This window comes from Desmodus rotundus, chromosome 3, assembly GCF_022682495.2.
Source record: "Desmodus rotundus isolate HL8 chromosome 3, HLdesRot8A.1, whole genome shotgun sequence".
Taxonomy (NCBI): domain Eukaryota; kingdom Metazoa; phylum Chordata; class Mammalia; order Chiroptera; family Phyllostomidae; genus Desmodus; species Desmodus rotundus.
The window spans coordinates 91,582,610-91,609,807 of NC_071389.1; the positions used below are offsets into that span (position 1 = coordinate 91,582,610).

Genomic DNA, 27,198 nt, shown 5'->3' on the forward strand with positions numbered 1-27,198 from the left:
AAATTCTGTCCATGAGATGCTTAGTAAACATGGGAGGTTACTGGTAATAGGTAAGAACTTTACAAATAGACCTTTTCCTCTCATCTTAGAAAAATGTAATTGTGATTTTTCCTAAAACTTGAGAATGGACTAAAATGCTATAAAGTTCTAGTTTTACCTGAGATTCCAAATGTTTTTATGGTGCTTTACATATTTGGGGTTAGAGAAAATGAAGTTTTGTAATATTTCAACAGATGGCGCTGCTGGTAGCTATTATCCGACTATAAAAAAATAGATTTCAGCTTTACTAACTTAAATAATCTCATCTTCAAAAATTTGATTGCATCCTAGAATGATACATTAATTTGTTTAGCCCTTTGCCTTACCAATACCTCAGAAAGTGAATGGTTTTAACCATTTTGTTTAGTGAGGCCAGCCCTAAAACATGGAGCAGCTCAATTCCAAAAGTTGCCTGAATTAATATATTGTGCGCTTTTACCCAGTGCTGTCATTAAAAATAGGACAAAATACTTTACTTAGAAGAAAAGAGATCATTTGCATGGAAGTGCTGTCCATTTTGGCTTATGACATAAATGCAAATCAATCAGTGGGATCTATTTATCTAGATGCCTTAAATAGATACAAATACTGTCTTCAGTGACTGCACATACGAAGAAAAACATCGTGATCAATCTGGGGCATAAAGACACATGTTCAGTAGAGACTAAGGAGACAATGTTGTGTGGAGAAGGATGGCCAAAGTGTGAGAGGTGATGTTTACGCCCCTTTATCAGCTTCTTCCACCCCTGACCAATGTTTCCATCTGATCTTCAAGCGAGATCATTTTAATTATTCAGCCATACACTTGCTTCTGGGTGTGGTTTCCCTGATTGCATACTTCAGCGCAGATTACAGATATTTGGCAGGATTCCTCCTTCTGTGGGAACCAGACAAGTCACAACACCAAATGAACGCTTTAGACTGTTGTGCAGGAAAGAACCGCCTCATCTCGGGTTTCAGAGTGCAGAGGCTGAGAAACTGCTACGGTTCTACTCTCCCCTAACCACCGTGTGCCTGAAGCCAGGAAAGGGCCTTGATTAGAGCTACAGGCTCTATTCTGCTGACACTTCCGGACAAGACCCACAAGTCTTTGAGAACCAGCCCAGGAGTCCCCAACACAGAGCGGCATTTTGTCTCAGAAAATGACCCATTATCTTCTTTATGGCATAACCACCCAGAACCTGAAATTTTTATTCTGTATGCTTCTGGTTCCTTTTTGCCTCCTTCACCCTCTTCTTCCTGTTGAGTGTTAATGCCTGTGTGCCTGCCCGGCCCCGACTTGTGTTCAGCCCCAGGACTGTGGTGAGACCTGACCTTTGGGGCTAGGAGTGTGGAGCACCAGTGAGGCCGAGTGGCTCCCAGGATTCAGGTGCCCTTGGCATAAATCTGCAAATGTGAGCCTCAGTAATCTGTCAGCATAATTGGAGATAAAGCATTTATCATCAAATAGCCCTTTAATTGCCTTTTAATAATAAACAGGGTTTTGGGGGGTTTTTTACTAATGTCAATTAGCAAACAAAGAACTATACTATTTGTATACTTGAAAAGAAGAGTAATAACAGCACCTGGCACTCCTGTATCACTTTTTGTCCAAGTGTCCCAAGGCACTTTACAAACATTCAAGTCTCAGTGCCCTCTTTTTTCTTTTCCTGGGGTAGAAGGTAAATAGTTAAAAAAAAAAAAAAACAGGCAGGGAGACAGTTTTGTGTCAGAAGTACTTAAAGAGGAAAAGCAACACTTAAGGTGAAGATCAGCATGGCTTTGTTGACAGGCAATGTTAGCACATGTAGGCACAGGATTATCATTCTAGCTGACAGCCAAACAGGAAGAGGACGCACAGTTTACCCAGTGTATTTACTTGTACCAAGTACAGCATTTGGCTTTTCCCTCTCCCAACCCAGGTATAATTTATCTAAAATAAAAATCACTTAACTTCAGTGGATAGTTGGATGACTTTTGGCAATGTATACAATTGTGTAGCCATCACCATAACCAAGAGAGAGAACATTTCTCTTACCTCAGGAAGTTCTCTCTTATGCCTTTGCAGTCAATCCTTCCTTCCCCGTCCACTTTTCTTTTTGACACTATAGTTTTTCCTTTTCTAAGATGTCATATAAAGTGAATCATTTAATTTCAGTCTTTTTGGTTTGACTTCTTTCACCCAACATAATGGCTGTGAGATTCACACATGTTCTCCCATATGTTAGTAGGTCATTTATTGCTGAGTAGCATCCCATTGTGTGAATATATACAATTTACCCTCTCAGCAGCTAAAGTCATTGGGCCATTTCCTTCTGGAATGATATGAACATTGCTGCTATGAACATTTACATACAAGTTTTGTGTGGACCTGTTTTCCAAACTTACTGTGTCCTTTGGCCTTCCCACCAGCAATGTCTGAGAGTTGTAGATGCTCCACACCCTGGTGTTTATATATCATTTCAGCTAATCCACACAGCAACTATGAAGTTAAGTATTACTGTTATTATTCCCACTTTACAAATGAGGAAACTGAGGCCTAAAGAGATCAAGTGACTCACGAAAGGTACATAGGTTACAGATGGCAGATCCAGTTTATACTGAACCAGGTCTATTGCTGCCAAAACCCACTCTCTTTCTATTAGCAATGTGCTGTAGTTAAGATTCAGAAAACTTCTGTTGATAATTTAGAAGATTTTAAGGCACATGAAAAGTGATTAGTTACATGTCAGAAGCCTACTTCATCTCATAAGATGCACATACAGATTTGAATGCAAATGAATTTATTAATTAACTGAAAAACAAATTTAGGGAAAACATGAGGACATCAAAATACCTCTTATGTCTTAAGCTTTTATTCCCCCGGATCAGTGTATCATGTCATTTGTATGTGACACCTGCCCCCCTCCTTGAAACCCATGGGGGTAAATGGTTGCATCCTATTAGCTAAAGGTAGGAGAAAAGCCAGCAATGGAGCCAAGATTCCTGGGCCTCCAACATCAGACTTTCAGTCAGAGTTTTTTGGAACCATCTGTGGGGTAAAACGTATATTATAGGAACCGATCTGAAATATAAAGAAACTTGATGAAATAAGCACAGTGAGGTTTGCATGCATTCGCCATGCGTGTCTTTTCTTTCCCTCCTCTCTGTTGCCCATCTAGAGGTCTCAAATCAGGAAGCCCTAGGAACAACTGGGCCAATAAAGATGTGTTTATTAAGTGAATTTAAATACCAGAAGATTTTGCAGAAAAATCCAGAATCCTCCTTCTGAGAAATCAGAAGACCTTCAACACTGGGTGCACACTCCCTTGCTGACATTGTCTGCCTGCTTGCCTGGGCCAGGGGGCATGTTGTGACTCTGGCCCACACAATCGGAGAAGCTGGCAGAGTGGCCAAAGACCAAAAACCTAAATCCCTTTCATTAGAGAGTCTGTCTGTGAACCTGGCCAGAAATGCCAATATGGGCTCTCAATTTGGAGGAAGTGGAAGGTTGGGGAGAGGAGTCCAAGGAGAACTCTCCTGGGCTCTAACACAATGCTGGCTTTTTCCTACCTAAAACTGTGACATCGGAAAAAGTGTGCAGAGAGTTTTTGGACATAGACTCTTTTTCTCTTTGTATTTGCCTCAGAATAAATTATAAATTAAAATAAATTATTCCCATCAAATGACTTACAGTTGCATCTGCTTTAGAAGGCAAAATGTGGTTGTTCAAAAAGTGTCAAAGTTTTGGAAGAAAAAAAGCATCTCATAAACCTAGAACATACCAAATGCTGAAGGCTGGCAGGTTTGTAAGTGAAGGTTCCATAATTTGGAGCCCAGTCTTCTAAGTCTAACTCCCATAATCTTTTCATTAGAAAAGAAGGAGAAATTTCTACATGAATATGCTAAATGGTACTTTGACAGTCAAATGCACAACATTCCCTTTATTCAACTTGCAGCACTTTATTGTGGTGTTTAAGAAGAACAGAAGGGCTGGTGGGATTGCATAGGTCCCCGTGAAGCCCTCGGTGAGCACCTCTGCTGAAAACCCTCTCTGTCAGTCACACAGCCTCTCCTCCTCGCTCAGAGCAACACTGTGTCCTGAGTGAGGAACCTTTTGTAATTTCTCATAACCTCAGATGCTAAACACTGTAGGGCTACTTTTTCTCTGCCATTTTGGAACCCTGCATGCTAGAACACAGCTGACTGAAAAATGAATGTCACACTATAATGTGACAGAATTTGCAAAGTGATGTCATGTATGTCAATGAAACAGAAGCTTTTGTCACATTTGGATGAGTACCAGCACGTCCAGGTGGCAGGATACCGCCAGGCAGCAGAGGTGCAGATGTATTCCTTTCTCTGCATTGACACACACCCTGTACCCATCACCTCTTTCAGGAAGAGGGGTATGTGTGTATCTGTGTATGTGTGTGTATGTGTGCATTTTGCTTTTTGTCTTTTAGCTCCCCTCCTAAAAAGGCAGCAGTAAGTGTGAGCTGACAGAGAGAATAAACTGAGAGCTAAATTACCTCTGCTCACTTACGTGACTTTTCTTTAGGGAACATCATTCCTGGTGATTTGTCTTGAAAAACAGTTTTTTAGGTTACTTACATTAGTTTCAGAAGAGACAAGCACTGTGTACCCACCCTGGGTAGACATCTTCACAGACTTATTTCTATAGTTTGCCTGAGCTGTTTTGTGATTCTGACAGTTCAGATGTTGCATCTAGAATATATGGCATCCATGACACTTTGCCTTTATCAGTCCCTTTAATATGAGGATCTCAAAGGACTTAACAGTGTGAAATGTCACATTATAATATAATGTAATGCAGATTTGGGACAGCTCCCTGGGAGGAAGGCATCGTTCCTGATTGAGAAATTGAGCCACAGTAAAGAATCAGAGCCAAAATCTGATCTGAGCCTTAGGTTGTACAGTAGTCAGGAAGACAGAAGGTTTAAGAAGAAAAATAGCTATCACAGGCAAAGGGATTCCAATATTTGGGATTGGGACCCCAAAACATTTCAATCCTGATATGAGTCAAGCCCTCATTTATTCACTGTAGCTCACCTACCTGTGCTGTTTTCACTTACCTAACTGTCCAGAATTAGGTCTTATCACTTTGAAGCACACTGGAAGAAGTCAGGTTGGTGAAGGGCCCACATGTTACAAATTTGTGTTAGTCACAGAAAAATGCTTCATGAGTGAAGGTCAGCTCTGAGGCTTGGTGACAGTGGTCCATTGAACAGCTGATTGCTAAATATAATAGATTCTCTTAGGCAGTAGAATCTTCTCTCTGCAACCAACTGAAAATGAAATCTACAGAGTGAGTATAATTCCAGTTTATGACACCTCACCTAATGTGTGAAATTACAGACTAGTTAAAATTAATGATCAGTTCAGTGCAGGTATTTGTGCAGTGTGACTTGACTGTGGTGATCCCTGCTACAACATCCAAGAACAATATATTCCATTGTCAATTTTTTTATTTTGTTTTCTTTCTTTTTTTTCCCCCTGTCTCCAGGAGACCAATTAATTGCTCAAAGGTAATATATAGGGGAGATTTCAAAAGCATTTACTTTGGCACAGTGTCTGCCCCTTTGTGGTCTGGCTAACAATAAAGCTAAAATTTGTTTTGTAATGATGGTTCTAGTTGGACTGGAATTCCTTTGAAGTTCTTGCAGTTTGCTGTTATGAGAGCTCAAGATATTATTTGACTTCAATAAAACACTCTCTATACATTATCAAAATATGGTGCACACAGAATTGTAACAACTTACAGTGGCCAAACTCCCTCTGGGAGGTGTTCCACATGAGTGAAGCACATAGCACTTCAAGATGAGCCCTTGTCTACATCCATTAATCCTCAGTCATTATTCTATGGACAATTCACGGACCTTAAACTCCCTGCAAGTTCGATATCAGCACGTATGGGGAGCAAAGAGCAAATCTGAACAAACAGACGACTTCAACCATGGCACACTGGCCTGGTCTGATAAGATAGAGAACCATGCCAACTGGTGTAAATGTTCGGCTTTTCAGCTCTTGCATTAGTTGACCTAAATTATTTAATGCTGTTGTCACCTCTAGATAAATATAGTCATTGTCCTGCTCTCTGTTTATACTTTAAAACTCTTTCCACCCACCCCCACGGGCTGGAACAATCCATATGTTTCAGTGAAGGAGGGCATACCAGGGCCGCCTGCAGGTTTGGATCCAGTGACAAAGGTAGGCTTCATCAAGGTTACTGCTCTGCTGAGATGTAATGATCTAGAACATCAGTGCAGAAGTATTTGATAACCACTGTCTGTCTGCTCTTGACACAGGACCCACATGCAGAAAGGGTGTCATCCTTTTTGTTTTCATAATGAGTGCGTGCATGTGTATTTGACAAAGAGAGTATTGTGTGTTTGTGAGTGTGTGTATGCACGCAACTGGGATAATGTAAATAATTTGAAAAGCAGTTTTTTGTCTAGGGCTGTTTTGGTAAACAGCATTCATTTAAAAAAGGTGTTGCTTTCCTATCAGAATTAGATTTAGGTATTAGAATGTGCTGTGATGGGTGCTGGTTTTAAACAAATAATGAAGTCTTTGTAGTGCTTACTGACAAAGCTGACTGGGCTGTGTTTCATTGCTTGCGTAAATAAAAATAGGTAATTTTTATGATAAATTTAAGTAATTCAAACAAATGTCTGAAAATATATTTTGGTACAGGGAAATCCCTCCTTACAGGAATTTATAAATATGTCATGTAGAAAAATAATTTTAGTAATCTATTTTAGTCTTTTACCTCTGAGTCTTAAGTTAAAATGTTCTGCCTGTGGTTTTACCACTGTCCCTGCCTTATGTGTTACCCTCCCATGTTTGATCTGAGTTATATTTAGTTGAAGAGAACAATAATTAAAAGTCATTGAACTCACTTCCAGTTTCCATTCTAACATGTAAGGAGTGGGGAAGTCTTCATTCCTGTCCTCAAAACAAAAAGAAAGCAGAACAAGCTGAAAATCAACAACTCTTCTTAGACTCATCAGAGAATTGAGGTCATGGGTCAAAATGCCACCCCCAAAACTCAGAGAGAGACATGAGTAGAGAGAATCAGAGATTGTCCAGAGCAGAAACTTCTATTGGGCCAGCATCAGGTAGCAACACATAAAGGGTGGTTGACTCATCGTTGAAGGCTAAGCGAGGACTAACTTAAGAGATCAAAATTCTTGGGGGTTCAGCATTAAGGGGACCCCACACTGTCATGAGTTTTACCCCCAAGAGTCCTACTAGATTCTCAAGGAGAAGATCAAAGAAAAATACCCTCATGCTTTTGTAAGCATTTTGGAATATGTTCAAAGCTCTCTGTTGTCCTTAACAAAGTCCTTCCTAGAGTCTAACTGATATGAAAGAAGGGAGATACTCAACGCTATCTGCCTCCAGCCCTCTTGTCTCACATAAGATGGTGAGAAGGAAAGCATTTGTGGTAGTCACAGCCCAGGGACACAGACCAGGAAAAGAATAAGAACTAATTATAGGATTATAGAATATTTTCCCTTCCTTCACACTTTAACATCACATCAACAAACTCCCGTGTTGTTATGGGGATTACAGCTGAAAGAATTGCAAGATTCAGACTCTAAGAAGGATTCCATAGGAAAACCCAAGGACAAAAGGGGGGGTGGGAAACAGGGACACTGGAGGAAATTTTAACCTCTGGTACAGCTACAGAATATGATAAATATAGCTAACTCTTACCAGATAACATAAAACCTCACATTTAAGTGCCACTTACCTCAGTGTCTTTTATCTGATACATCAAGTCTGACTTTCAACTACATGACATGTTAAAAGGCAAAAAAAAAAAAAAAAAAACCAGACCGAAGACATAACGCAAGCATCAGAATCATATAGAAAAGATTTTGGAATTATTCATCTTTAACTTAAGTTACCTATGATTAATATACTAAGTAATCTAATGAAAAAAGTGGTCAATGTGCAAGAATAGATGGATAATGTAAACAGATGGTTGGAAAATTATAAGAAAGAATCCAAAGAAAATGCTAGAAATCAAAAGCATTGTAACAGAAATGAAGAGTGCCCTGGATGGGCTCATCAGTAGACTGGACATGGCCAAGGAAAGACTCAGTGGGCTTGCAGATGGCAATAGAAACTTACAAAATGGAAAAGTGAAGAGAAAAAGAAATGGAAAAAACTGAATTACACTATCCAAGAATTGTAGAACAATTGTAAAAGGTGTAACATACACATAATGGGAGCAGCATCATGAGAAGAAAGAAGGAAAAGAATATAAGAAATATTTGAAGTAAAACTAGCTATAGTTTCTTCAAAATTAATGATAGATACCAAACCACAGATCAAGAAGCTTAGAGAACTCCAAGTACAATAAATACCAAGAATTTACAGTTAAATAAATCATATTTGAACTGCAGATAATTAAAGATAAAGAACAACTCAAAAGAATCAAAAGGGGAAAAAAACACCTTATCTTCAGAGGAATAGGGGTACAAATGATGTCAGACTTCTCTTCAGAAATCACACAAGCAAGAAAAGAGTGAATTGAAATGTTTAAAGTGTTAAAAGAAAAAAAATGAAAAAGCTGAAATTTTTCATCTCATGAAATTATCCATTAAAAGTGAAGAAGAATAAAGACTTTCTCAAACAAATAGAAATTAAGAAAATGTGTCCCCAGTATACTTACCTTGCAAGAACTGAAGTTAAAAGTTCTTCAAAGAGAAGGAACATAGTATAGGATATTTTGTGGATATTGAAAAAGTATGAGTAATTCTAAAGTTTATATGGAAAGGCAAAACACATCAAATAGCCAACACACTACTAAAGGACAAAGTTAAAGAACTGATACTACCTGACTTCAAGACTTACCATAAAGCTATAATATCAAGATAGCATGAAAAAAATGAAACTCGATCACCTACTTACACCATACACAAAAATACATTCAAGGTGGATAAAAGACTTAAAATATAAGTTGTAACACCATAAAAGTCCTAGAGAAAAACTTCAGCAGGAAAATCTCAGACATTCCACACAGCAACATCTTCACTGATATGTCCCATAAAGCAGGGGACATAAAGGAAAGAATAAACAAATGGGACCTCATCAAATTAAAAAGCTTCTGCATGGCTAAAGAAAATGGCATTAAAATGAAAAGAGAACCAACAGTATGTGAAAACATATTTGCCAATGATACCTCAGACAAGGGTTTGATCTCCAAAATATATAAAGAACTTACCCGACTCCACTCCAAGAAGACAAACGACCCAATTTAAATAAGGGCAAAAGACTTGAACAGACATTTCTCTAAGGAGGACATACAAAGGGCCCAGAGACATGTGAAAGGATGCTCAGCATCACTAGCCCTCAGAGAGATGCAAATTAAAACCACAATGAGATACCACTTCACACTGGTCAGAATGGCCATCATAAACAAATCAACAAACAAGTGTTGGAGAGGATGTGGAGAAAAGGGAACCCTAGTGCACTGTTGGTGGGAATGCAGACTGGTGAGGCAACCATGGAAAGCAGTATGGAATTTCCTCAGAAAACTGAAAATGGAACTGCCTTTTGACCCAGCAATTCCACTGCTGGGATTATATCCTAAGAGCCCTGAAACACCAATTCAAAAGAACCTATGCACCCCAATGTTCATAGCCAATGTTCACAATTTACAATAGCCAAGTGCTAGATGCAACCTAAGTGCCCATCAGTACATGTGTGGATCAAAAAATTATGGTACATTTACACAATGGAATACTACACAGCAGAGAGAAAGAAAGAGCTCCTACCCTTTGGGACAGCATGGATGGAACTGGAAAGCATTATGCTAAGTGAAATAAGCCAAGCGGTGAGGGACAAATACCATATGATCTCACCTTTAATGGGAACATAGTCAACAAAAGAAAAAAAGCAAACAAAATGTAACCAGAGACATTGAAATTAAGAACAATCTAACAATAACCAGAGGAGACGGGGGAGGGGGAGGGGACAATGGGAGGAAGGGTTTTCAGGAACTACTGTAAAGGGTACATGGACAAAACCAAGGAGGAGGGTGGAAGCAAGGGAGGGAGGTGGGTTTGTCTGGGGTGGGGGGTGGGGAGTGACAGGGATAAAGTGCAGACAACTATAATTGAACAACAATAAAATAATTAAAAAATAAAATAAAATAAATATAGCATGGTATTTACAAAATAATAGATTAGTATAACAGAATAGAGAACCAAGAAATAGATGCACCCAAATATACTTATCTGGCCTTTGACAAAAGAGCAAAGGCATTTCAATGGATAAGGGATAGTCTTTTCAACAAATGGCACTAGAACAACTGAATACCCACATGGAAAAAGAAAGAAAAATGCATCTATACACAGACCTCACACCCTTCACTAAAATTAACTCAAAATGTACCACAGACCTAAATGTAAAATGCAAAGCCAAAAAACTCCTAGAATAGCAGAGGAGAAAATCTTGATCATCTAGTGACCTTGGCATTGTTAGTTACAACACTGAAGATGGCCTTGTAGTTTTTAGGTACAACACCAAAAGCACAGTCCATGAAAGAAAACACTAATAAGACCTTATTAACATTAAAAACTTCTGCTCTGTGAAAGACACAATTAAGGTGGGGGTGGGGGGAGCCACAAACTTGGAGAAAAATCTTTGCAGAACACATATCTGATAAAAGATGGTATCCAAAATATACCAAGAACTGTTTAAATTCAATAATAAGAAAATGAAAACCCAATTTAGAAATGGTCAAAGGATCTAAACAGACACCTCACCAAAGAAGACATACAAATGGCAAATACGCATATGAAAAAAATGTTCCACATGACATGTCATTAGGGAAATGCAAAATTAAAATAATAACAAAATACCATTATACGCCTAGTAGAATAATGAAAATTCAAAACACCCAATGCTGGTGGCAATGCAAAATGGTACAGCCACTTTGGAAGAATGTTTGCAATTTCATAAAAAGCTAAACATAGTCTTATTATATGATCCCAAAATCTCACTGCCAGCTATTTACCCGATGGAGCTGAAAACTTAGGTCTGCATAAAAGCTGCATAGGAATGTTTATAGGATTTTATTCATAATCTCCACAAACTGGAAGCAAGCATGATACCCTTCAGGAGGAAAATGGATAAATTATGGAACATTTATACAATGCTGTATTATTCAGTGATAAAAAGAAATGAGGTATCAAGCCACAAAAAAAAAATACACATGGAGGAATCTTAAATGCATATCACCAATCTGAAAAAGCTACATACTATATGAGTTCAACTGTATAACATTCTGGAAAAGGCAAATCTGTGGAGACAGTAAAAAGATCAGTGGTTGGCAGGGGTTCAGGATGTGAGACAGGGAGGGTTAAATAGGTGGAGCATGGGGGGGTGTGGTTTAAGGCAGAAAAATGTTTCTGTACAATACTGTGATGGTGGATACATGGCGTTATACATTTGTCAGTACCCATAGGATTGTACAATACAAAGAGTGAACCCTAATGTAAACTATAGACTTTAGTTAAAAATACATCAATATTGGTTTATCAATAGTTACAAATATACCACTTCAATGCAAGGTAATAATAGGGCAAATTGTACAAGGAATGGGGGAGGAAGTGGTATATGGGAACTGTCTGTACTTTCTTTATAATTTTTCTATAAAGCTAAACTGCTCTAAAAATTAAAGTCCATTTATTTAAAAAATAAAAGGCCCTTCGACACTCTACTGAAGAGAAGTCATAGTAAGAAACTTGAAGTCTTATCATGCCAGAAAAAGTGGTGGGGAGAGAAGAAGGGATATAGCAATGCCTTGATCACTTGGCCCTGTAATTTCTGGGAACTCGGCAGCCTGCGGATATGGGCAGGCATCTGTCTGCTGGGGTGAGCAGAGTGGATGGCCTGAAATGTTAGAGAGAAAATAGAGTCAGTGTTAGTGATGGCCTGAAACTGGAGAGGTTCTCAGAAATCCTAACCCTCATTTGTTTTCACCAAAGTTCAAGCCACAGTGGGCCTGCTTGATCTTCTGCCAACTGCTGCTGGCTGATCGATGGTTTGTTTCACGCTGTGTTTAAAAATATGGAATTAGGAATTAGGTGGTATGTTCTGAATCCCTGCTGAAATGTCTGGCTGGGCGTGGTAGGGAGTGTAGACCTAGCAGTAAGTTGTTTCCTGACATGCCCAGAAAGGATGCCAGGGAACAAGCCTTCTCCCTGGGCCTGTGACAGCCCCACTTTTATTCAGCAGTGCTCAGAAAGCCTCCTGAGATAGGGTGAGAGGAATACGACATGAGACAGGGCATACCAACTGTAAGGAAATTAACCCCTGGGATTTGCATCACCATTTGCATTGCCTGATGAGGTGTTTGAATCCTCCTGAGGCCCTTTTTACCTTGTGGAAGATATTCAGTCTGGTGGCAAAATAGGTCCTCTCCTTATGTTCCCCTGTAAAGCCTCTGCAGTCTGTCATTTCTTGAGACCTTTTAACCAATCTCAGAATTGTCTTTCAGTGTCTGATTTTGCTTACTGAGGAAACTAAGAATTGTGAAATGCCTCTTTTGACACTACTCTTAGACTAAAATAATTACAGAGCATGTTAGGCAAAAAACTGGAAATTTCAGAGATACTTTTGTTTCTAAGAATTATCACTGTACTGCAAGAATTACTCAAAACTCTTGGTCTCTTCTTGCTTCCACATGTCTACGTGTGCGCACACAGACACGGGGGCCACCTCATCAGTTGCCAATGGACTACTTTCACAGCCACCCTCCTTTCCCTCCCCGCTTGCCTCCCCCTCTCTTCCACTCTGTTTTTATCCTACCATTCACCATCCTCTGCCCTCCAGTTCTTTCCCATTCTCTTTTCATCCCATCTTCTCCCTCATTCAGTCACCGTGACTTGGGTACTAGTCCACCTTTACCATTTCAGAGAACATAACATAGCAGTGGCTTCAAATTGGCCGTACCTCTCAAATTATCCATACCTGACATCCCTGAAGCCAGACCCGAATGTGATTATACTGTGTGACCACCAGGCATTTTCTAGTCCAGGACAAAGCACAATGAAGAAGTATGTGGTCATATTGGATCTGTGACTTTGCCCATTTTTAATTTATCTTATATGTATTTAGGAGCATACAAAATTCTTGCCCCTTAAATCATCAGAATGATGTCATTCATTCAGTGTTTCTATTTATTTACTTAATGGCTTACATTCATATACACTTGTGACTTTAAGCCTAGAAGATAAAGATGCCCTTTTTTAAGAGTAGTCTTTGGGGGTGGGGTGGGGTGTTGGTGGTAGTGTTGCTTTTGGATTCATACCAGCGGCATGCCATTCATTTTCCTCATCACTGTGGTGTTTCACAGAAGAGCAAGTGAAGAGGAAAGCTGTCTTTGTTTGCTTGCTTACTCTGAACAGGGCATAGAGTGAGAGGCAGCCTTTAAACACATGCACGAACATGAATGTGTCTGAAAACTCATAAATAGGAGTGATTAGCCTGCCACCAGGCTCCGACAGGCTGGCATCTCTGTAGGTCACAGGTTGCTTAGGGAGGGTAAATGCAGTGCAGCTCAGTGACGCCTTGGAGTAGTTGCATGTGCTGGGGCCTTTGTAAGTTACTGTGGTTTGCAGGGTGCTACCTACCACTACAGCTTCATTCCCAGTTCAAGACTGAAGCCTTCTGAAGGCCCCACAGTTGTGGGGAGGTAACATGGAAATGAGCTCTATTGTCTAGAATTTCAAAAGGCCCTGCGGCTATGTGGTGACAGCAAAATTCTGAGCCAGAGTCTGCCCTGTGAGCGAGGAAGGATGAGCAACTTGTAAAGAGGTGTGCTTCATTGAACCCAGCCTCAGAGCAAGAGTTTTCATGTTTGCAGAATGAAGACGCGTTCTTGTAAGAAGTATGAGGTACTCACCCCAGGCCATGGTCTGACCTGCAGATGACTTCAGCTTTTGGAACCATGGAATGCAGAATGAAAACGAAAAACATAGCTGAAGACAAAAGACACTAGTACATGATTATATCTCTCTAGCACTACTGAACTCTTTCTTACCTTAGGAATATTATGTTTAGAAAATATAAGCATTTAATTTTCCTCATTTTTAAAAGATTTTATGTATGTATGTATGTATGTATGTATGTATGTATGTATGTATGTATTTATAGAGGGAGAAGAAAAGAGGGAGAAAGAAAGGGAGAAAACCTTCAATGTGCAAGAGAAATATCGATCAGTTGTCTTTCGCACACCCCCAGCTGGGGACCTGGACCACAGCCTAGGCATGTACCCTGACCAAGAAACAAATTGGCCACCTTTCAGTTTGCAGGATGATGCCCAATCCACTGAGCAACACCAGCCAGAGCACATAATTTTTCTCATTTTAAATGTTTTTTAAATTATACAACCAACTTAAAAAATATTCTGTTTTTTCATGTTAATGTACTTTTTTCTCTGTCATATGCCAATATGGATAAACCAATTACATTTCAATATCTGAGCTGCTGATTACGTGAGAAAAACTAAGAATCAGTTACCAGTCTTATTAATGCCTTAGAAACTTGCAAATCCCGCATTCCAGCATGTGTTTCATCAAGTGGAAAAGGATCGTCTAATTACCAGAATATTTCCCAAAGCATTCTCCTCTCACTTTTAGTTTAGGTGGAAAAAGAGAACAAACGGGAACCCTTTATACTGAAATAGCTTTTTGAAATCAAAGCAAGAGAAATGTTGCTCCTGAGAGTTATGCACAACACCTGTGCACAGGCATGCCCTCCTTGTCTTTGGTCCTCATCACAAACATTTAACCCCCTCTCCTTTCTGAACCATCTTGCCCAACAATCCCAAAAGGCCACCCAGCACCCAGTGAGGCTTCCTCATTCTCCCTCTGTGTCTAGTGCCACGCATTTCATTTTTCCTGGAGACTTGGTGGGTCTAAAACATTGTTCCACTTTCCCCCTCTTTTGTAATGCTGAGTGGATATTCCAGAGAAGCTCACAAAATCCCATGGTGGGGGGAGGGGCTTCTGTGGTTTTTGCAATCGCTGGGCCATTATCAGACAGATCATGGTATTTCTTGATGGCAAACCTCCACTTCTAAGTGTAGGCTTCATAAACTCACTGTCAAGAGCTCTGGAATGGGATGACATCATTTTTCAATACCCCCACTGAAATAACAAAATGCACAATGCATACTTCATTTTACTTAAGTAACAGAGAAAGATGTTATTCATGAAGTACGTTTTTCTCTCTAAGCAAATGCTTTCTACATTTATTGAATCCTAAAGATGGAAAGAGTCTTAAAGACCATAGAATCGAATTGCATCCCAGAGAGAATGAGTACCTCGGAAGAACAGAACCAGAATTAAGACCCTGAAAGAAGGGTAGATGCTGTCCCCTGTGAAGAGTGTTTTCAGAAGGGCAGGCCAAGTCCTAGAGGCTTGTGAAATTGTCAGAAACTGACAGTGACAGCACCAAGCCTAGGCCCCAGTCTTCCCAAGGAACTATTTCAGTGTTTTCTCTTTATCCCATGAAATAAATGTCTTTTCTCTTGCCTCCTTCTGAAGAAAAGAAAAACATTATGACTCTTTTAATCAAGGTAGCAAGACAATCAACCAAGTTTTCTTAGGCCTCAGTATTAGATTTTAAGGTTATAGAGAGTTCTTCCTTCACTCGCTGATTTCTTCACAGTGTTGATTTGAATTACACATACATTCCCTTAATCTGTGACTCTTCACTAATCTCAGTGTATGTGAAGTTTATGTGAAAATTCCTTTTGGTAATTCACTGGCATTTGTTGTCCTCAGCTGATACCCTGATACTTGATTGATTTGACAAAAATCAGATGATACATTTCTAGAAGCAACACATTTTCCAAAAAAACTATTTCTAAGTTGATAGCATTTTTTCCCCTGAATGGGGAATATTCTGCTTGATCCTTGCATTCCTTTTTTGTCCCTATGTCGTTTAAAATATTTATGTTTTCTGGCTATTTTTTAAAATTTATAATTTATAAATCAAAAATTTTATCTTATTTAGATTTTTCAAATTAATTTGTATTAGACTTTATCCATCTCATATTCATATTTATTTGCTTACCAGTGTACTATTAATGGCATTTTAAAAGGAAGTGATACTATCTTACTTATTTGGAAGCTGAATCACAAAGTGACTGAAAACTCTTTTTATACAAAATTTTTAAAAATTAAATACTTCCAAAGTTTATCTTCTCTTTTGAAATAGCCTTATACTGGAATATATTTATTTACAAGTCATATTCATATATTTTATGATAGCATTATACAAGATGTTTGAATGGAGAGTGGGTCCCAATCTTCATTAGAAACAAACTTAATCAGGACAATAAATACACTCAGTTCCTCTTAAAATGTCAAAGGTACTGATAAGTGGAACAGATTTTATTTTTTTATTGGAATGGCCACCTCAGAGTAAACATTTGAGAAAAAAGAAAAAACTAATAAAATTATGTCACTTAAAAAAATACAGAAGTTTTCAGACCAACTCTATCTGTTCCTATGCTACCATTACTACCAACTGGTCTTCAGAAAAGACTGTCACCATCAATTTTTCATTTTTAAAGGATTTTAATTCTTTCAGCATGTTCATATGGTTTTATAAAGCCCCAGATACCCAGTAAATCCCCTTGGTGTTGTAAGACAAGATTGCTGTTAAAAAATGTTTAGGCTTAGTCAGCTTCTTCTCACTGCTGACTTCATGAGGGGCTCTGGGAAATGGTGTTTATACTAAGCTTAAATTGATAGGGCAAGTTTAATGCAGTCAGGTCAAAGGTACAACTGCTTAGCTGGTCTCATCAACCACTCAAGTTTCAGCATTGGTTTATAAAGAAAGGTCTGTAATGATAACATCTGGCTGCTTGAGCGTGACTGCATTTTGCCTACTATGATTGAATGGAATTTAATGGTGGGGAGGAGAAAACCTAGGGCAATTTCATTCTTGAATTATGGTTCCAAATAGATAAGGCAAAATGGCAGACTTTGATCAATCTGGGTCTGGCCATCTAGCAGTTTGTTGAGCAGACTTGCTTCTTTAATCTCTACCACCCCTTCCTGCTCCCCGGTAAGACAGCTATCCTTGCTGAGTTAGTGGCAGGGGCCCAGGGTGGGCGCAGCTGCAACCAGGCTCATGTTAATGTGTGTTCAAGGCCTACTTCTTGGTGTTGCTCATCTAGCTAGTTCTGACTTGTTGTTCTGTGAGGACTGCAAGGGTACTTGTGCTCAGCAGAAAACACAGTGCCCTTCCCTCATAGGGTGCTCCATAAATGGCTGTTCGCCAGCTGGGAGGGTTGATTACATCGACTGCTAGGCGGAAATTGCACAGCCTAATTCATGTTGTCAAAGAAAGGAGATGAAGTTAGTTCCTGATCTCCATCATCATTCCAGTTAGCTTACTTTGTGCCAAGGTTACAAGGGCACTGATCTTAGGGACCCAAAATGTAAATGTGTCATAAATCAGTTATATAGACATTGTAGGAGATGCCTACTACACATTTCTTCCAGCAAGGGACCAATTCACATTGTACCCCAAGACCCCAAGGGTCCTGTGCATTCTGTGGATACTCAGTAAATTCCATTAATGATCACAACACCATAAAAAGCTAATTGTGTAATTATAAATTCATGTTCCTTAAGGTCTTTTAAAGTTTTCTTAAGTTTACCTTTGGATCAATGAGGATCTGTGTAACTTTTTAAATTTGCAATAACTTCTTTTTAATTAAACAAACAGGTAGACAAAAACTTAAGTAAATCATGGCAGAGGCTTGCCTCCCTAGTACAATAAGGCTGAGAAAATGGAAAGAAGAGGCAGTTCTCCAATGCTTAACATTTACAATATTTGCTCCACAATGTTCTTGGTCTTGGTGCATCTTCAGGACCAATAGGAGAGGAGTCCAAGGCCCACCGGATCCATAGTATAAAATAAAGAGGGTGTAGAGGGAGACACATTCATTATGGTGCAGGTGAGAGAACCATGGGACAAGAATTTGATTCACAGTTTTAGGACCTCATAGCTGTCGACCTTAGAATTCTCACAGAACCTTTGTTTCTTTATCCATAATGTGGGACAGATGTCTAATCTACTTACCTACTACATACCTATGCCCTGGGGCTTATGAGAGTCAAAAGCAGTATATATGGAAGTCCATCTGTAGCCTCCCAGCATACCTGAAAGGAAGTGTCATTATCACTTCTCCATTGGTGATCTATTTCACTGACTCCTGTTAATGTGACCAGAGGTCAAGTTTAACCGTCTATGTCACTGAAATTAGAAATAAGGTCCTCAGAAGGAGGACTTCCAGCCAAGATGGAGGCACAGGTAGATACACTTTGCTTCCTCGCGCAACCAAGAGAAGGATAACATCAAATTTAAAAACAACCAGAACTGCCAGAAAATCCATCTGTATTCATCCAGACCGGTAGGAGATAATAGAGTGCCACTGGAGGATTGGGAGGGTGAGGTGGCAACTGTCGGACCTGGTAGTCCCACATTTTCATGCAGATAAACCAGAAGAAACAATTGGGGAGTGAGATAGACCATCAACCCAGAATTCTAGTGAGGAGAAATAAAGCCTTAAAACCTCAGGCTGTAAAAACCTGTAGCAATTGCAGCAGCAAGAAAAACTCCCAGCCTCACAGGAGAGTTTGTTGGAGAGACCCAGAGGGTCCTAGAACATACACAAATCCACTCACCCAGGAATCAGCACCAGAAGGGCCAAATTTGCTTGTGGGTAGCAGGGGAAGTGACTGAAAGCCGGCCAAGAGCCAAGCAAGCGGCATCATTCCCTCTCCGACCCTCTCCACCACATACAGTGCCACAATGCAGCAACATGGGTTACCCAGCCCTGGCGAATACCTAAGGCTCCACCCCTTACAACATAATAGGTGTGACACAAAAAAATATGGCCCAAATGAAAGAACATATCAAAGCTACAAAAATTAGAACTAAGCAATGAAGAGATAGCCAACCTATCAGATGTAGAGTTCAAAACACTGCTAATAGAGACGCTCACAGAGATGGTTGAGTATGGTTGCAAAATAGAGGAAGAAGTGAAGGCTATGCAAAGTGAAATAAAGCAAAATATACAGGGAACCAACAGTGAAGGTAAGGAAGCTGGGACTCAAATCAACAGTTTGGAGCAGAAGGAAGAAATAAACATTCAACCAAAACAGAATGAAGAAAAAAGAATTCAAAAAATTGAGGAAAGGCTTAGGAACCTCCCAGACAACTTTAAACATTCCAACATCTGAATAATAGGGGTGCCAGAAGGAGGAGAGGAAGAGCAGGGAACTGAAAACTTATTTGAAAATATAATGGAGGAGAACCTCCCCAGTCTGGCAAAGGAAATAGACTTCCAGGAAATCCAGGAAGCTCAGAGAGTCCCAAAGAAGCTGGACCCAAGGAAGCACACACCAAGGCATATCATTATTACATTACCCAAGATTAAAGATAAGGAGAGAATCTTAAAAGCAATCAAGAGAAAAGGAGACAATTACCTACAAAGGAGTGCCCATCAGACTATCAGCTGATTTCTCAAAAGAAACCTCGCAGGCAAAAAGGAGCTGAAAATAAGTATTCCAAGTCATGAAAGGCAAGGACCTACAACCAAGATTACTCTATCCAGCAAAGCTATTATTTAGAGTTGAAGGGCAGATAAAATCCTTCCCAGATAATGTCAAGTTAGAGGACTCATCATCACCAAGCCCTTATTATATGAAATGTTAAAGGGACTTATCTAAGAAAAAGAAGAAGATCAAAAATCTGAACAGTAAAATGACAACAAACTGACAACTATCAACAACTGAACCAAAAAAAAAAAAAAAAAAAAAAAAAAACAACAACAACTAAGCAAACAACTAGAACAGGAACAGAATCCCAGAAGTGGAGATCACTTGGAGGATTATCAGTGGTGAGGGGGTGGGGAGAGAATGGGGGAACAGGTACAGGGAATAAGAAGCATAAATGTTAGGTACAAAATAGACAGGGAGGTTAAGAATAGTGTAGGAAATAGAGAAGTCAAAGAATTTGTTCATGTTCATATGTACAACCCATGAACATGAACTAAGGCAGGGAGTGGGGAATGCTGGTGGGAGGGGCTTACAGGGCAGAAGGGAATAAAGGGGAGAAAAAAAATGGGACAACCGCAGTAGCATAATCAGTAAAATATATTTTAAAAATAAATATCAACCCCTTAAAAAAAAAGAAAGAGGGTCCTCAGAAGGAAATAGTCTAACAATTATATAACTCAACTTGATATAACAATCCCAAGCATATCAAACAGATAAATTAAAGAAAATATTTAGAAAGTAGTCCTTATTTTAGCTCAGTGGGATTTATTTTAGAGAGTAAGCTTCCTCAAGAGATCTCATATATGATTTTGTGTAAAACATTTATTTTTCTAGAGCAATAGCCATATGTGATGCAATACAGGTGTATATCCTTCTCTCCCTTCTCTATCATCCTGTCATTGTCATCTTCATTTTTTCTACTCCAATCTTAACCAGTAGCCACTGAACAAAGCACAACTCCAGACAAAATACAAGTCAGGACTGTACAATCACCAAAAGGAAGAAAGAGGCCGTCAGCTTTGTTCCCAGTAAAAAAGGGAAAACCAGGACACCAAAAACAACAGCAAAACTTTCTACCCTGTTCTTCCCTATCAGATCCTCATTCCTACCCTAGAAGAAAAATGGGTGAGAGTAATGTATAAAATGAGCCTAAGATGAGTCTGATTCTTTGTACTAAAAGTCAAGGATATACCCTTTTATATTAATTAACACTTTCAATTTCTAGGCTGGCCCATTACCTCTGTAGGACATGGAATTGAAACCCTGTAAAGTAATTGTGACTATACATTTTGTGCCCTTAAATGCATAAGCCACCACCCTGACTGGTGTGGCTCAGTGGGTTGGGTGTTGACCTACAAACTGAAAGGTTGCCGGCTCAATTCCCGGTCAGGGCACTTGACTGGGTTGTGGGCCAGGTCCCCAGTTGCAGGCATGTGGTAGACAACTGATCAGTGTTTCTGTCCCTCTCTTTCTCACTCTCTTCCCCTCTCTCTAAAAAATAAATAAATAAAGTCTTTTAAAATAAGAAGTATAAGCCACCTTTAAATACAGTGGCAGATGGGGGTGGGGGGGACAACTGCCAATTCATGAATCCTGCTCTTGTCCACAGAAGTTATAGGTGAGGAAAGCCAGCCTTGTATGTAGAAGGATGTATGTATTTGCACAGCACATATGTCATGTATAAGCAATTATGTTGGACACTACTGAAGTAAACCATGTTAGTTCTACAGTTAGGACTATTTTAACTTCAATTTCAAAATGTTTTTACGGCCATACACCTTTGATATTAGTGAGGTAAAGTAATCTCTACCCATATGCTCAGCCTCTTTACTGCTATACTAGGATTTTCTAAATTAAATGTTATGCATAAATATTTGCATGTTTCTCCTAATTGTTAGGCCAGAGCTGCAGCTGATCAGGAAATACTTTCTGTGAGGCTCCAACCCTTCAATACTGGCTTGTAAATGAAAAGTCAGGCCAGACATAGTGGAATGAGAACTCTCAGGAGAATGGGACACTCATTCATCCAAGGCCCCTCTAAGGAGAAATTATTTCTTTCCACTGGAGGAGAAAATGCCCAGTCTTCCATATGAGTGAACAGTGAAGTTGGAAGAACACACCTTGACATCACCCTTGGTAGCACAAGTCAGTGGGGTTGAGGGTGAACTGGCAGGTGAGGCAGAGGTCAAGGGGACAAAGGTTGTGCATGCTTGGTTCAGAAATCTCTATGGCCAATGGGTTGGCCCACACTCTCACTGGTTTTGACTGAAGGCTGATACAAAATTCAAGTAGGAAAAAGCAGATTCTTGATCTTAAAAAAATATATTAAGATTCAAAATTGGTGTTTTGGAGTATGAATGTGTAACATTTCGGAATTAATTTGATGAAAAGAATTACCAAAGTAAAACAATTTATTGGATTATCTTTTTTATTTTAAGCAACATTTAGCCTAACTATTGTAAATAAACTATAATAAGTGGTACATGCAAGTATTAAGCATTTGTCCAACAAATTCTTACTGGGTGCTTAACTATGTGCCAAGCACTGCACTAGGCATTGGGGGTGCAAACTTGTAGTATGCTTACCTTCTAATGGGGGGACAGGAGGACACAGACAACAAATAAATGACTATATCAGGGGAGATACATGCTGTGAAGAAAACTAAAGCAGGGCAAACAGTGATCAATGAAGGCATCTCTGACAATGAGACATCTGAACCCAGTGGTAAAGAAGTGAGGGAAAAGGCCATGCAGCCTTTAAAAGGTGGTACTCCATGAGCATGGCCCTGTGGCAGGTGCATGCTTCGCCAGTTGAGGAACAGCTGGGGGGCCAGTTTGCCTGGTGCAGAGTGAGCAAGGGCTGGGGGTAGAGAGGTGGTTAGGGAGACAGCTATGGGCTAGTCATAGAAGTCACTGAAGTCATTGCTAGAGTGTGGGGTTCTCATATATGTGAGGACAGCCATGGGGTTGTTTTGGACAAGAAGAACACCGAACACTGCAGCAATGTGACTTGCATTCACAGAGCATCATCTGGGGTGGGGGGCTGGGGGAGGTGCGTGGAGAAGTCTGTAGGAGGCCTGCGTAGAAGCAGGGGAAAAGTAATGTGGTTTTCTACTGTTCTAGAAACTTCAGAGGTTTTCAATTAAATACGTCAGAACAAGAGGCATTTGGGGGTGCTTTGGTGAAGGGGGTTCCACAGTTTAGACTGGGCTGGGTTCATAAAGGTAAGCCATGCCTGCCTTTTCTGAGCCAACACCCTTAACTCTACTTCTGTGTGCTCTAGCTGCACAAGTTTCCATACCCTCAGTGCCCATCTTTTCCTAGTATCACCAACAAAGGTTTCAAAGACATCCCAAGTTGCATTTCTCTACCCTTCCTTCCCCAATGCACACTCTAGAAAAACAAGAAGATGCAAAGAAAAGCTACAGTCTAGTCTTGTGCACTGAATTCTATGAAAATAAGAAATTTCACGATTTTACCTTAGGTTTTTCCTCTCCCCACAAAAGAAAAGGTCATATTTACAAGGACAAAATCAAGGGGGAGGGTAGAGGTGGGGGAGGGCGGTGGGACTGGCTGGGGTGGGGTGGAGGGAAGGGGAGAAAATGCAGACAATTGTAACTGAATAAAAATTAATTAATTAATTTAAAAAATAAATAAATAAAAGGAAAGGGTCTGGCCTCTCTCCCAATATCCAAAATGGGGCAGGGAGAATAGAAAGTTTTTAGTAAAATAATTAAATCCAAACCTATATCCTCAATCTGAGAGTCCCATTGCAAGGATTTGTAAACTGAAAGTTTTGCTGAGCCCTCACTGAGTCACTCATTCTACAAATGTCCATTCATCCTGAAGCAGCATTCCTCCTAGCTGACTGCCCTCAGCATCTCGGCAGGAGAGAGCATAAAATGTAACTCAGGAGTAACCTCACAATTCACACTGTCATCAAGTAACGGAGGGAATATTGGAATGATTTTTTCAAATATGTTTTTTTTTTAAGTCACGTCTCTGATAACAATATATCTAAGTTAATATAATCCAGTTGGGGTGACATATATGTACCACTTGAATGTTTCTCTTTCGATATTCCAACGAGCTACCTAGGGTTTACTAGATTCCTACGACTGTAACATGGCCCTCAACCTTCTAGAGGTCCACACGAGCCTAGATCTTCCTTCGCCTTCCAAGGTTCTCTCCACTTCCCCACGACTGTTCTCAAGTGAACTGGAGTTCCTCAAATGGGAGCTGTAACCCACAGCTGCAGAATTCTGGAATTCCAAGTCACACCCTCAGCACTGTGCCACTCTCACCTGTATAGCCACTCCCAAATGTACACCTACTCCCAGTTCTTCCTGGAGACCTCCTGCCTTTGTATTTATTGAAACTTGCAGAGTCCTTCCCTCTCTTGGATGGTGCAGGGTTATCATCCTGATCCAGACCAGATTTGAATTCTAACTCTGCCTGAAAATCGGCCATTGGTACCTCAATTTCCCATTCCTAAATTAAGGATAAAAATGAAGTGATAGTCCCCTGGTGGAGTCAGCTTGAGGACTAAGTAAGTGAATATTGTAAAGTTCCTAGTACACAGGAGGCCTTGAAGCAATGCTGGATTTCCTCTTTCCTCTGCCCAGCCCCCCACACTCCTGGCAGCCACACAGCTTTCTTCCCTGTTCCACCATCTCAATGTCCAGGGCAATTCATTCTTCACAGTCCTCAGTTCTCCCTCTGCAGTGTTTCTTTTGGTTCTGTTATCCACTCCATTGTCCCAGTGCAGGATTCCATGGTTGTTGCCCTTGTCATTTTTGATGACTCAGGTGATAGGCTTCTCCTGCCTGTGTTTGCTCCTTTCCTCCATTTTCCTTCTCCCTCTATCACCCACTCGCTTCCAGCTACCTGATCTACCTGGGCATTCTCCTCTAGCCAGCCCTGCCGGTGCACTGGCCACGTGGCAGGGAATGAGAAATCAGAGGCCTCCCTCCCTCCCCACCCCAGCTGCCCAGCGAGGAATTACCCAGAACGTAGCTCACACTCTCTCACTCTCAATCAATCTCTTACTATTCTGGGTCACACAATGATCAAGGAGTGGCATGACCTGGTCCAATGGGACAGCCCTCAGAGAGAGGTGCTCTCAGCTCAACTATAAGGCCCAGGCACTGCAGTGAGCCAGCTGACATACCACTAGCACACTTGGGTGCGAATTTGGACCAGGTGCTTCTAATTTAAGTTCTCAGACCCACTCTGGGCTTATTGTGTGGACTCAAGCAAGCCACTTAACCTGCATGTTTCCTTATATGTCAAATGGAGATAATAATACTTAACTACATCACAGGGTTGTAGTGTATATTAATTAATTAATGTTTGTAAAGTGCTTTGAAGATGCAAACCTGGTTAAGTGCTTAAGTATTCTGATGATAGTTCTTGCTTGTTATTAGAACCTTCCCAGGTGCCTGGGTCATCACTCACTGATTAGACTAGGTTCGAATAGCACCTGCTGTGCCATCCACTCGGGGATCTAAGACATGGCCCTTGAGAAATTATCCCAAATAGATTCATAATTTGAAAAAGATGCCAGTGAGGCCTATGCCCAAACATTGGGCCAGTTACTGGGCTCCTCGCAATTTTCCGGAAGGTGAGAGGACTGCATCAGGTGTTTGCTACAAATGGTGCCTGCTGTAATTGCTTTCATCTTTTATGTGGCACTGCTCAAATACAGACTGAAAACTGCTTGCTGGGACTTCTGGTCTCCTCAGGCCATGTCTCAAGGTCCAGAAGGGAGAAAATGGGGGCCTATGGTAAAGCAGTGGTATGCACTGCTTTACTTACAAATCCATGGAGCCATGCTGGAAAAAATGACAGGTCCTAATATACTTGTCTTCCAGGCAGCTCTCTGAAAGATTGCAAGTGCTGTGCATGGATATCTTTGCCACCCCACTTTTTAATTGTGTCCATTTTTATTTTTATTTTTAAAGTATATTTTATTGGTCATGCTATTACAGTTTTCCCAATCTTCCCCCTTTATCCCCCCGCCACACTGCACACCCCAACCCTCCAGCATTCCCCCCCACCTTAGTTCATGTCCATGGGTTGTACATATAAGTTCTTTGATTTCTCTGTTTCCTATACCATTTTGACCTCTCCCCATCTATTTAATGCCTATGAATTATGCTTCTTCTTCCTTGTACCTCCCCCCCTATTCCTCCCCTCCCCCACCCCGCTGAAAACCCTCCATGTGATGTCCATTTCTGGGATTCTGTTCCTGTTCTAGTTGTTTGCTTAGTTTTTGTTTTTGTTGTTTTTCTTTTATTTTTTTAGGTTCATTTGTTGATATTTGTGAGTTTCTGGTCATTTTACTGCTCATATTTTTTACCTTCCCTTTCTTAGATAAGTCCCTTTAACTTTTCATATAATAATGGCTTGGTGATGATGAACTCCTTTAACTTGACCTTATCTGGGAAGCACTTTATCTGCCCTTCCGTTCTAAATGATAGCTTTGCTGGGTAGAGTGTTCTTGAATGTAGGTCCTTGCCTTTCATGACTTGGAATACTTCTTTCCAGCCCCTTCTTGCCTGTAAGATTTCCTTTGAGAAATCAGCTGATAGCCTTGTGGGCATTCCTTTTGTAGGTAAACTTTCCTTTCGTTTCCTCTTGCTGCTTTTAAGATTCTCTCTTTGTCTTTAATCTTGGGTAACTTAATGATGACGTGCCTTGGTGTGTTCCCTTTTGGGTCCAACTTCTTTGGGATTCTCTGGGCTTCCTGAACTTCCTGAAAGTCTTTCTTTCACCTGATGGGGGAAGTTTTCCTTCATTATTTGTTCAAATAAGTTTCGATTTCTTGCTGTTGTTCTTCTCCTTCTGGCACCCCTATAATTCGGATATTGGAACGTTTCAGGTTGTCCCAGAGATTCCTCAGCCTCGCTACATTTTTTTGAATTCTTGTTTCTTCATTCTGTTCTGCTTGGATGTTTATTTCTTCCTTTTGTTCCAAATTGTTGCTTTGAGTCCTGGTTTCCTTCCTGTCACTGTTGGTTCCCTGAATATTTTGCTTTATTTCACTTTGGGTATCTTTCATTTGTTCTTTCATCTTTTTTCTTTAATTTTTATTGTTATTCAATTACAGTTGTCTGCATTTTCTCCCCATCTCTCCACCCCACCCCAGCCGAACCCACCTCCCTCCCCCGCTTCTACCCTCCCCTTTGATTTTGTCCATGTGTCCTTTATAGTAGTTCCTGTAATCCCCTCTTCCCACTGTCCCCTCCCCACTCCCCTCTGGCTATTGTTAGATTGTTCTTAACTTCAGTGTCTCCGGTCATATTTTATTTGCTTTAAAAATATGGAACACTTCACGAATTTGCATGTCATCCTTGCGCAGGGGCCATGCTAGTCTCTGTATCATTCCAATTTTAGTATATGTGCTGCCGAAGTGAGCACTGTTCTTTCATCTTTTGACCAAGCTCAATCAGTTCTGTGAGCATTTTGATTACCAGGGCTTTAAACTCTCCATCAGATAGGTTGGCTATCTCTTCATCATGTAGCTCTCTTTCTGGAGTTTTTCTCTGTTCTTTCATTTGGACCATATTTCT

General features: G+C 40.2%; 1 protein-coding gene and 1 non-coding gene across 2 annotated transcripts in view; one reads left to right on the top strand and one right to left on the bottom strand.

Annotated features, from left to right (window-relative positions):
• The window catches only part of GMDS (GDP-mannose 4,6-dehydratase), a 714,528-nt gene that overhangs the window by 639,798 nt on the left and 47,532 nt on the right, over positions 1–27,198 (top strand). The gene's annotated exons all lie outside the window — the stretch shown is intronic.
• Positions 26,943–27,046, bottom strand: LOC112297666 (U6 spliceosomal RNA). Its single transcript, XR_002974073.2, has one exon. It is a non-coding gene; the product is annotated as a U6 spliceosomal RNA (small nuclear RNA).